This window comes from Theobroma cacao, chromosome 5, assembly GCF_053813885.1.
Source record: "Theobroma cacao isolate CCN51 chromosome 5, ASM5381388v1, whole genome shotgun sequence".
In the NCBI taxonomy this organism is placed as follows: Eukaryota; Viridiplantae; Streptophyta; class Magnoliopsida; order Malvales; family Malvaceae; genus Theobroma; species Theobroma cacao.
In genome coordinates, this window is record NC_142643.1 from 22303796 (window position 1) to 22313665 (window position 9870).

Below are 9870 nucleotides of genomic sequence, written 5' to 3' on the forward strand. Positions count from 1 at the left end.
ACCATTTAAAGCGAGTAATAAGGCTTTCGAAGGCATGAATGACTATAAAGGAACTTATCCTCTCAATGAATATCTTTTGCTTCATATTTTTGAAAGTAAACATTCAATTATATCTGTTTTAATCAAAAAGATCAAAAAATTCAACTTAAAATCAATTACGAGATTAGGATGGCATTTAAAGCGAGTAATAGGACTTCCGAAGGCATCAATGACTATAAATGAACTTTTCCTGTCAATGGATGGCTTTCGCTTCAGGTTTCTATAGGTAAACATTCAATTATAATCTGTTTTAACCAAAAAGGCAAAAAAATTCAACATAAAATCAATTCGGAGATTATACAACCATTTAAAGCGAATAATAAGGCTTCCGAAGGCATCAATGACTATAAATGGACTTTTCTTGTCAATGTATGGCTTTCGCTTCATGTTTGCAGAGGTAAACATTCAATTATAATCTGTTTTAACCAAAAAGGAAAAAAAATTCAACTTAAAATCAATTATGAGATTATGAAACCATTTAAAGCGAGTAATAAGGCTTCCGAAGGCATCAATGACTATAAATCGACTTTTCTTGTCAATGGATGGCTTTCGCTTTCATGTTTCTAGTGGTAAACATTCAATTATAATATGTTTTAACCAAAAAGGTAAAAGAATTCAACATAAAATCAATTCTGAGATTATACAACCATTTAAAGCGAATAATAAGGCTTTCGAAGGCATTAATGACTATAAATGGACTTTTCTTGTCAATGGATGGCTTTCGCTTCATGTTTCTAGAGGTAACATTCAATTATAATCTGTTTTAACCAAAAACACAAAAAAAATTCAACTTGAAATCAATTACGAGATTATGAAACCATTTAAAGAGAGTAATAGGGCTTTCGAAGGCATCAATGACTATAAATGAACTTTTCTTGTCAATGGATGGCTTTCGCTTCAGGTTTCTAAAGGTAAACATTCAATTATAATATGTTTTAACCAAAATGGCAACAAAAATTCAATTTAAAATCAATTACGAGATTATGAAACCATTTAAAGCGAGTAATAAGGCTTCCAAACGCATGAATGACTATAAATCAACTTTTCTTGTCAATGGATGGCTTTTGCTTCATGTTTCTAGATATAAATATTCAATTATAATCTGTTTTAACAAAAAAGGTAAAAGAATTCAACATAAAATCAATTATGAGATTATACATCCATTTAAATCGAATAAGAAGGCTTTCAAAGGCATGAGTGACTATAAATGAACTTTCTTCCCAATGGATGGCATTTACTTCACGTTTCTTGAGGTAAAAAATCAATTATAGTCTGTTTTAACCAAAAACGTAAATAAATTGAACTGAAAATCAATTATGAAACTATAAAACCATTTAAAGCGAGTAATAAGGCTTTCGAAGGCATGAATGACTATAAAGGAACTTATCTTCTCAACGAATATCTTTTGCTTCATGTTTTTTAAAGTAAACATTCAATTATATATGTTTTAATCAAAAAGATCAAAAAATACAACGTAAAATCAATTACGAGATTATGATGGCATTTAAAGCGAGTAATAGGGCTTCCGAAGGCATCAATGACTATAAATGAACTTTTCCTGTCAATGGATGGCTTTCGCTTCAGGTTTCTATAGGTCAACATTCAATTATAATCTGTTTTAACCAAAAAGGTAAAAAAATTCAACATAAAATCAATTCGGAGATTATACAACCATTTAAAGCGAATAATAAGGCTTCCGAAGGCATCAATGACTATAAATGGACTTTTCTTGTCAATGGATGGCTTTCGCTTCATGTTTCTAGAGCTAAACATTCAATTATAATCTGTTTTAATCGAAAAGGTAAAAGAATTCAACATAAAATCAATTCTGAGATTATAGAACCATTTAAAGCGAATAATAAGTCTTCCGAAGGCATCAATGACTATAAATGGACTTTTCTTGTCAATGCATGGCTTTCGCTTCATATTTGCAGAGGTAAACATTCAATTATAATCTGTTTTAACCAAAAAGGCAAAAAAAATTCAACTTAAAATCAATTATGAGATTATGAAACCATTTAAAGCGAGTAATAAGGCTTCCGAAGGCATCAATAACTATAAATGGACTTTTCTTGTCAATGGATGGCTTTCGCTTCATGTTTCTAGCGGTAAATATTCAATTATAATATGTTTTAACCAAAAAGGTAAAAGAATTCAACATAAAATCAATTCTGAGAATATACAACCATTTAAAGCGAATAATAAGGCTTTCGAAGGCATCAATGACTGTAAATGGACTTTTCTTGTCAATGGATGGCTTTCGCTTCATGTTTCTAGAGGTAACATTGAATTATAAACTGTTTTAACCAAAAAGACAAAAAAAATTCAACTTGAAATCAATTACGAGATTATGAAACCATTTAAAGCGAGTAATAGTGCTTCCGAAGGCACCAATGACTATAAATGAACTTTTCTTGTTAATGGATGGCTTTCAAGGTAAACATTCAATTATAATCTATTTCAAACAAAAAGGCAACAAAAATTCAACTTAAAATCAATTATGAGATTATGAAACCATTTAAAGCGAGTAATAATGCTTCCGAAGTCATCAATGACTATAAATGTACTTTTCTTGTTAATGGATGGCTGTCGCTTCACGTTTCTAGAGGTAAACATTCAATTATAATCTGTTTTAACCAAAAACGTAAATAAATTCAATTAAAAATCAATTATGAAACTATAAAACCATTTAAAGCAAGTAATAAGGCTTTCGAAGGGATGAGAGACTATAAAGGAACTTTCTTCTCAATGAATATATTTTGCTTTATGTTTCTCGAGGCAAACATTCAATTATAATCTATTTTAAGTAAAAAGGTAAAAAAACTCAACTTAAAATCAAATGCGAGATTATGAAACCATTTAAAGCAAGTAATAAGGCTTTTGAAGGCATGAGTGATTATAAATGGACTTTTCTTGTCAATGGATGGCTTTCGCTTCAAGTTTCTAAAGGTCAACATTCAATTATAATCTATTTTAACCAAAAAAGCTAAAAAAAATTAAACTTAAAATCAATTACGAGATTATGAAACCATTTAAAACGAGTAATAAGGCTTCCAAACGCATCAATGACTATAAATGGACTTTTCTTGTCAATGGATGGCTTTCGCTTCATGTTTCTTGAGGTAAAGATTCAATTATAATCTGTTTTAACCAAAAAGGCAAAAACAATTTGACTTAAAATCAATTACGAGATTATGAAACCATTTAAAGCGAGTAATAGGGCTTCGAAGCCATCAATGACTATAAATGGACTTTTCTTGTCAATGTATGGTTTTCGCTTCATATTTCTAGAGGTAAACATTCAATTATAATCTGTTTTAACCAAAAAGGTAGAAGAAGTCAACATAAAATCAATTCTGAGATTATACAACCATTTAAAACGAATAATAAGGCTTTCAAAGGCATGAGTGACTATAAATGAACTTTTCTTCCAAATGGATGGCTTTCACTTCACGTTTCTCAAGGCAAAAAATCAATTATAGTCTGTTTTAACCAAAAACATAAATAAATTGAACTGAAAATCAATTATGAAACTATAAAACCATTTAAAGCGAGTAATAAGGCTTCGAAGGCATGAATGACTATAAAGAAACTTATCTTCTCAATGAATATCTTTCGCTTCATGTTTTTTGAGGTAAAGATTCAATTATAATCTGTTTTAATCAAAAAGGTCAAAAACTTCAACTTAAAATCAATTACGAGATTATGAACGCATTTAAAGCGAGTAATAGGGCTTCCGAAGCCATCAATGACTATGAATGAACTTTTCTTGTCAATGGATGGCTTTCGCTTCAGGTTTCTATAGGTAAACATTCAATTATAATCTGTTTTAACCAAAAAGGTAAAAGAATTCAACATAAAATCAATTCTGAGATTATACAAATATTTAAAGCGAATAATAAGGCTTCCGAAGGCATCAATGACTATAAATGGACTTTTTTTGTCAATGGATGGCTTTCGCTTCATGTTTCTAGAGGTAAACATTCAATTAATCTGTTTTAACCAAAATGGTAGAAGAAGTCAACATAAAATCAATTTTGAGATTATACAACCAGTTAAAGCGAATAATAAGGCTTTCAAAGGCATTAGTGACTATAAATAAACTTTCCTTCCCAATGGATGGCTTTCACTTCACGTTTCTCGAGGCAAAAAAATCAATTATAGTCTGTTTTAACCAAAAATGTAAATAAATTGAACTGAAAATCAATTATGAAACTATAAAACCATTTAAAGCGAGTAACAAGGCTTCTGAAGGCATGAATGACTATAAAGGAACTTATCTTCTCAATGAATATTTTTCGCTTCAAGTTTTTTGAAGTAAACATTCAATTATAATCTGTTTTAATCAAAAAGGTCAAAAAATTCAACTTAAAATCAATTACGAGATTATAAAGGCATTTAAAGCGAGTAATAGGGCTTCCGAAGGCATGAATGACTATATATGAACTTTTCTTGTCAATGGATGGCTTTCGCTTTAGGTTTCTATAGGTAAACATTCAATTATAATCTGTTTTAGCCAAAAAGGTAAAAGAATTCAACATAAAATCAATTCTGAGATTATACAACCATTTAAAGCGAATAATAAGGCTTTCGAAGGCATCAATGACTATAAATGGACTTTTCTTGTCAATGGATGGCTTTCGCTTCATGTTTCTAGAGGTAAACATTCAATTATAATCTGTTTTAACCAAAAAGGTAAAAGAATTCAACATAAAATCAATTCTGAGATTATACAACCATTTAAAGCGAATAATAAGGCTTTCGAAAGCATCAATGACTATAAATGGACTTTTCTTGTCAATGGATGGCTTTCGCTTCATCTTTCTAGAGCTAAACATTCAATTATAATCTGTTTTAACCAAAAAGGCAAAAAAATTCAACTTAAAATCAATTATGAGATTATGAAACCATTTAAAGCGAGTAATAAGCCTCCGAAGGCATCAATGACTATAAATGAACTTTGCTTGTCAATGGATGGCTTTCGCTTCAGGTTTCTATAGGTAAACATTGAATTATAATCTGTTTTAGCCAAAAAGGTAAAAGAATTCAACTTAAAATCAATTATGAGATTATACAACCATTTAAAGCGAATAATAAGGCTTTCGAAGGCATGAATGACTATAAATGGACTTTTCTTGTCAATGGATGGCTTTCGCTTTATGTTTCTAGAGGTAAATATTCAATTATAATCTGTTTTAACCAAAAAGACAAAAAAAATTCAACTTGAAATTAATTACGAGATTATGAAACCATTTAAAGCGAGTAATAGTGCTTCCGAAGGCATTAATGACTATAAATGAAATTTTCTTGTCAATGGATGGCTTTCGCTTTAGGTTTCTAAAGGTAAACATTCAATCATAATCTGTTTTAACCGAAAAGGCAACAAAAATTCAACTTAAAATCAATTATGAGACTATGAAACCATTTAAAGCGAGTAACAAGGCTTCCGGAGGCGTCAATGACTATAAATGTATTTTTCTTATTAATGGATGGCTTTCGCTTCTCGTTTCTAGAGATAAACATTCAATTATAATCTGTTTTAACCAAAAACGTAAGTAAATTCAATTGAAATTCAATTGTGAAACTATAAAACCATTTAAAGCAAGTAATAAGGCTTCCGAATGGATGAGAGACTGTAAAGGAACTTTTCTTCTCAATGAATATCTTTTGCTTCATGTTTGTCGAGGCAAACATTCAATTATAATCTGTTTTAACCAAAAAGGCAAAAAAACTCAACTTAAAATCAAATACGAGATTATGAACCCATTTAAAGCAAGTAATAAGGCTTTTGAAGGCATGAGTGACTATAAATGGACTTTTTTTGTCAATGGATGGCTTTCGCTTTAGGTTTCTAAAGGTAAAGATTCAATTATAATCTGTTTTAACCAAAAAAGCAAAAAAAATTGAACTTAAAATCAATTACGAGATTATGAAACCATTTAAAACGAGTAATAAGGCTTTCGAACGCATCAATGACTATAAATGGACTTTTCTTGTGAATGGATGGCTTTCGCTTCCTGTTTCTAGAGGCAAACATTCAATTATAATTTGTTTTAACCAAAAAGGCCAAAAATATTTGACTTAAAATCAATTACGAGATTATGAAACCATTTAAAGCGAGTAATAGGGCTTCAAAGGCATCAATGACTATAAATGGACTTTTCTTGTCAATGGATGGCTTTCGCTTCATGTTTCTAGAGGTAAACATTCAATTATAATATGTTTTAACCAAAAAGGTAGAAGAAGTCAACATAAAATCAATTCTGAGATTATACAACCATTTAAAGCGAATAATAAGGCTTTCAAAGGCATGAGTGACTATAAATGAACTTTTCTTCCCAACGGATGGCTTTCACATCACGTTTCTCGAGGCAAAAAATCAATTATAGTCTGTTTTAACCAAAAACGTAAATAAATTGAACTGAAAATCAATTATGAAACTATAAAATCATTTAAAGCGAGTAATAAGGCTTTCGAAGGCATGAATGACTATAAAGGAACTTATCTTCTCAATGAATATCTTTCAGTTCATGTTTTTTGAGGTAAACATTCAATTATAATTTGTTTTAACCAAAAAGGTCAAAAAATTCAATTGAAAATCAAATACGAGATTATGAAACCATTTAAAGCAAGTAATAAGGCTTTTGAAGGCATGAGTGACTATAAACGGACTTTTCTTGTCAATGGATGGCTTTCGCTTCAGATTTCTAAAGGTAAACATTCAATTATAATCTGTTTTAACCAAAAAAGCAAAAAAAATTCAACTTAAAATCAATTATGAGATTATGAAACGATTTAAAACGAGTAATAAGGCTTCCGAACGCATCAATGACTATAAATGAACTTTTCTTATCAATGGATGGCTTTCGCTTTATGTTTCTAGAGGTAAACATTCAATTACAATCTGTTTTAACAAAAAAGGCAAAAAAAATTCGATCTAAAATCAATTACGAGATTATGAAACCATTTAAAGTGAGTAATAGGGCTTCGAAGGCATCATTGACTATAAATGGACTTTTCTTGTCAACGGATGGCTTTCGCTTCATGTTTGTAGAGGTAAACATTGAATTCTAATCTATTTTAACCAAAAGGTGGAAGAAGTCAACATAAAATCAATTTTGAGATTATACAACCATTTAAAGCGAAAAATAAGGCTTTCAAAGGCATGAGTGATTATAAATGAACTATTCTTCCCAATGGATGGCTTTCACTTCACGTTTCTCGAGGTAAAAAATCAATTATAGTCTGTTTTAACAAAAACGTAAAGAAATTGAACAGAAAATCAATTATGAAACTATAAAACCATTTAAAGCGAGTAATAAAGCTTCCGAAGGCATGAATGACTATAAAGGAACTTATCTTCTCAATGAATGTCTTTCGCTTCATGTTTTTTGAGGTAAACATTCAATTATAATCTGTTTTAACCAAAAAGGTCAAACAATTAAACTTAAAATCAATTACGAGATTATGAAACCATTTAAAGCAAGTAATAAAGCTTTCGAAGGCATGAGTGACTATAAATGGACTTTTCTTGTCAATGGATGACTTTCACTTCATGTTTCTAGAGGTAAACATTCAATTATAATCTGTTTCAATCAAAAAGGTAAAAAAAATTCAACTTAAAATCAATTACGAGATTATAAAATCATTTAAAGCGAGTAATGGGGCTTTCGAAAACATCAATGACTATAAATAAACTTTTCTTGTCAATGGATGGCTTTCGCTTCAGGTTTCTAAAGGTAAACATTCAATTATAATCTGTTTTAACCAAAAAGGCAACAAAATTCAACTTAAAATCAATTATGAGATTATGAAACCATTTAAAGCGTGTAATAAGGCTTCCGAAGGCATCAATGACTATAAATGTACTTTTCTTGTTACTGGATGGCTTTCGCTTCACGTTTCTAGAGGTAAACATTCAATTATAATCTATTTTAACCAAAAATGTAAATAAGTTCAAATAAAAATGAATTATGAAACTATAAAATCATTTAAAGCGAGTAATAAGGCTTTCGAAGGCAAGAGAGACTATAAAGGAATTTTTCTTCTCAATGAATATCTTTTTCTTCATGTTTCTCAAGGTAAACATTCAATTATAATCTATTTTAAGCAAAAAGGTAAAAAAAACTCAACTTAAAATTAATTACGAGATTATGAAACCATTTAAAGCGAGTAATGGGGCTTTTGAAGGCATCAATGACTATAAATAAACTTTTCTTGTCAGTGGATGGCTTTCACTTCAGGTTTCTAAAGGTAAACATTCAATCATAATCTGTTTTAACTGAAAAGGCAACAAAAATTCAACTTAAAATCAATTATGAGATTATGAAACCATTTAAAGCGAGTAACAAGGCTTCCAAAGGCGTCAATGACTATAAATGTACTTTTCTTGTTAATGGATGGCTTTCGCTTCACGTTTCTAGAGGTAAACATTCAATTATAATATGTTTTAACCAAAAACGTAAATAAATTCAATTGAAAATCAATTATGAAACTATAAAACCATTTAAAGCAAGTAATAAGGCTTTCGAAGGGATGAGAGACTATAAAGGAACTTTTCTTCTCAATGAATATCTTTTGCTTCATATTTCTCGAGGCAAACATTCAATTATAATCTGTTTTAAGCAAAAAGGTAAAAGAACTCAACTTAAAATCAAATACGAGATTATGAACCCATTTAAAGCAAGTAATAAGGCTTCTGAAGGCATGAATGACTCAAAAGGAACTTATCTTCTCAATAAATATCTTTCGCTTCATGTTTTTTGAGGTAAACATTCAATTATAATCTGTTTTAACTAAAAAGGTCAAAAAATACAACTTAAAATCAATTACGAGGTTATGAAACCATTTAAAGCGAGTAATAAGGCTTCCGAACGCATCAATGACTATAAATCGACTTTTCTTGTCAATGGATGGCTTTCGCTTTATGTTTCTAGATATAAACATTCAATTATAATCTGTTTTAACCAAAAAGGTAAAAGAATTCAACATAAAATCAATTATGAGATTATACAACCATTAAAAGCGAATAATAAGGCTTTCAAACGCATGAGTGACTATAAAAAACTTTTCTTCCCAATGGATGGCTTTCACTTCACGTTTCTCGAGGCAAAAAATCAATTATAGTATGTTTTAACCAAAAACGTAAATAAATTAAACTGAAAATCAATTATGAAACTATAAAACCATTTAGAGCGAGTAATAAGGCTTCCGAAGGCATGAATGACTATAAAAGAACTTTTCTTCTGAATGAATATCTTTCGCTTCATGTTTCTCAAGGTAAAAATTCAATTATAATCTGTTTTAACCAAAAAGGTAAAAGAAATCAACATAAATTCAATTATGAGATTATACAACCATTTAAAGCGAATAATAAGGCTTCCGAAGGCATCAATGACTATAAATGGACTTTTCTTGTCAATAGATGGCTTTCGCTTCATGTTTCTAGAGGTAAAAATTCAATTATAATCTGTTTCAACCAAAAAGGCAAAAAAAATTCAACTTAAAATCAATTACGAGATTATGAAACCATTTAAAGCGAGTAATGGGGCTTCCGAAGGAATCAATGACTATAAATCAACTTTTCTTGTCAATGGATGGCTTTTGCTTCAGGTTTCTAAAGGTAAACATTCAATTATAATCTGTTTTAGCCAAAAAGGGAACAAAAATTCAACTTAAAATCAATTACGAGATTATGAAACCATTTAAAGGGAGTAATAAGGCTTCCGATGGCATCAATGACTATAAATGGACTTTTCTTATCAATGGAGGGCTTTCGCTTCATGTTTCTAGATATAAACATTCAGTTATAATCTGTTTTAACCAAAAAGG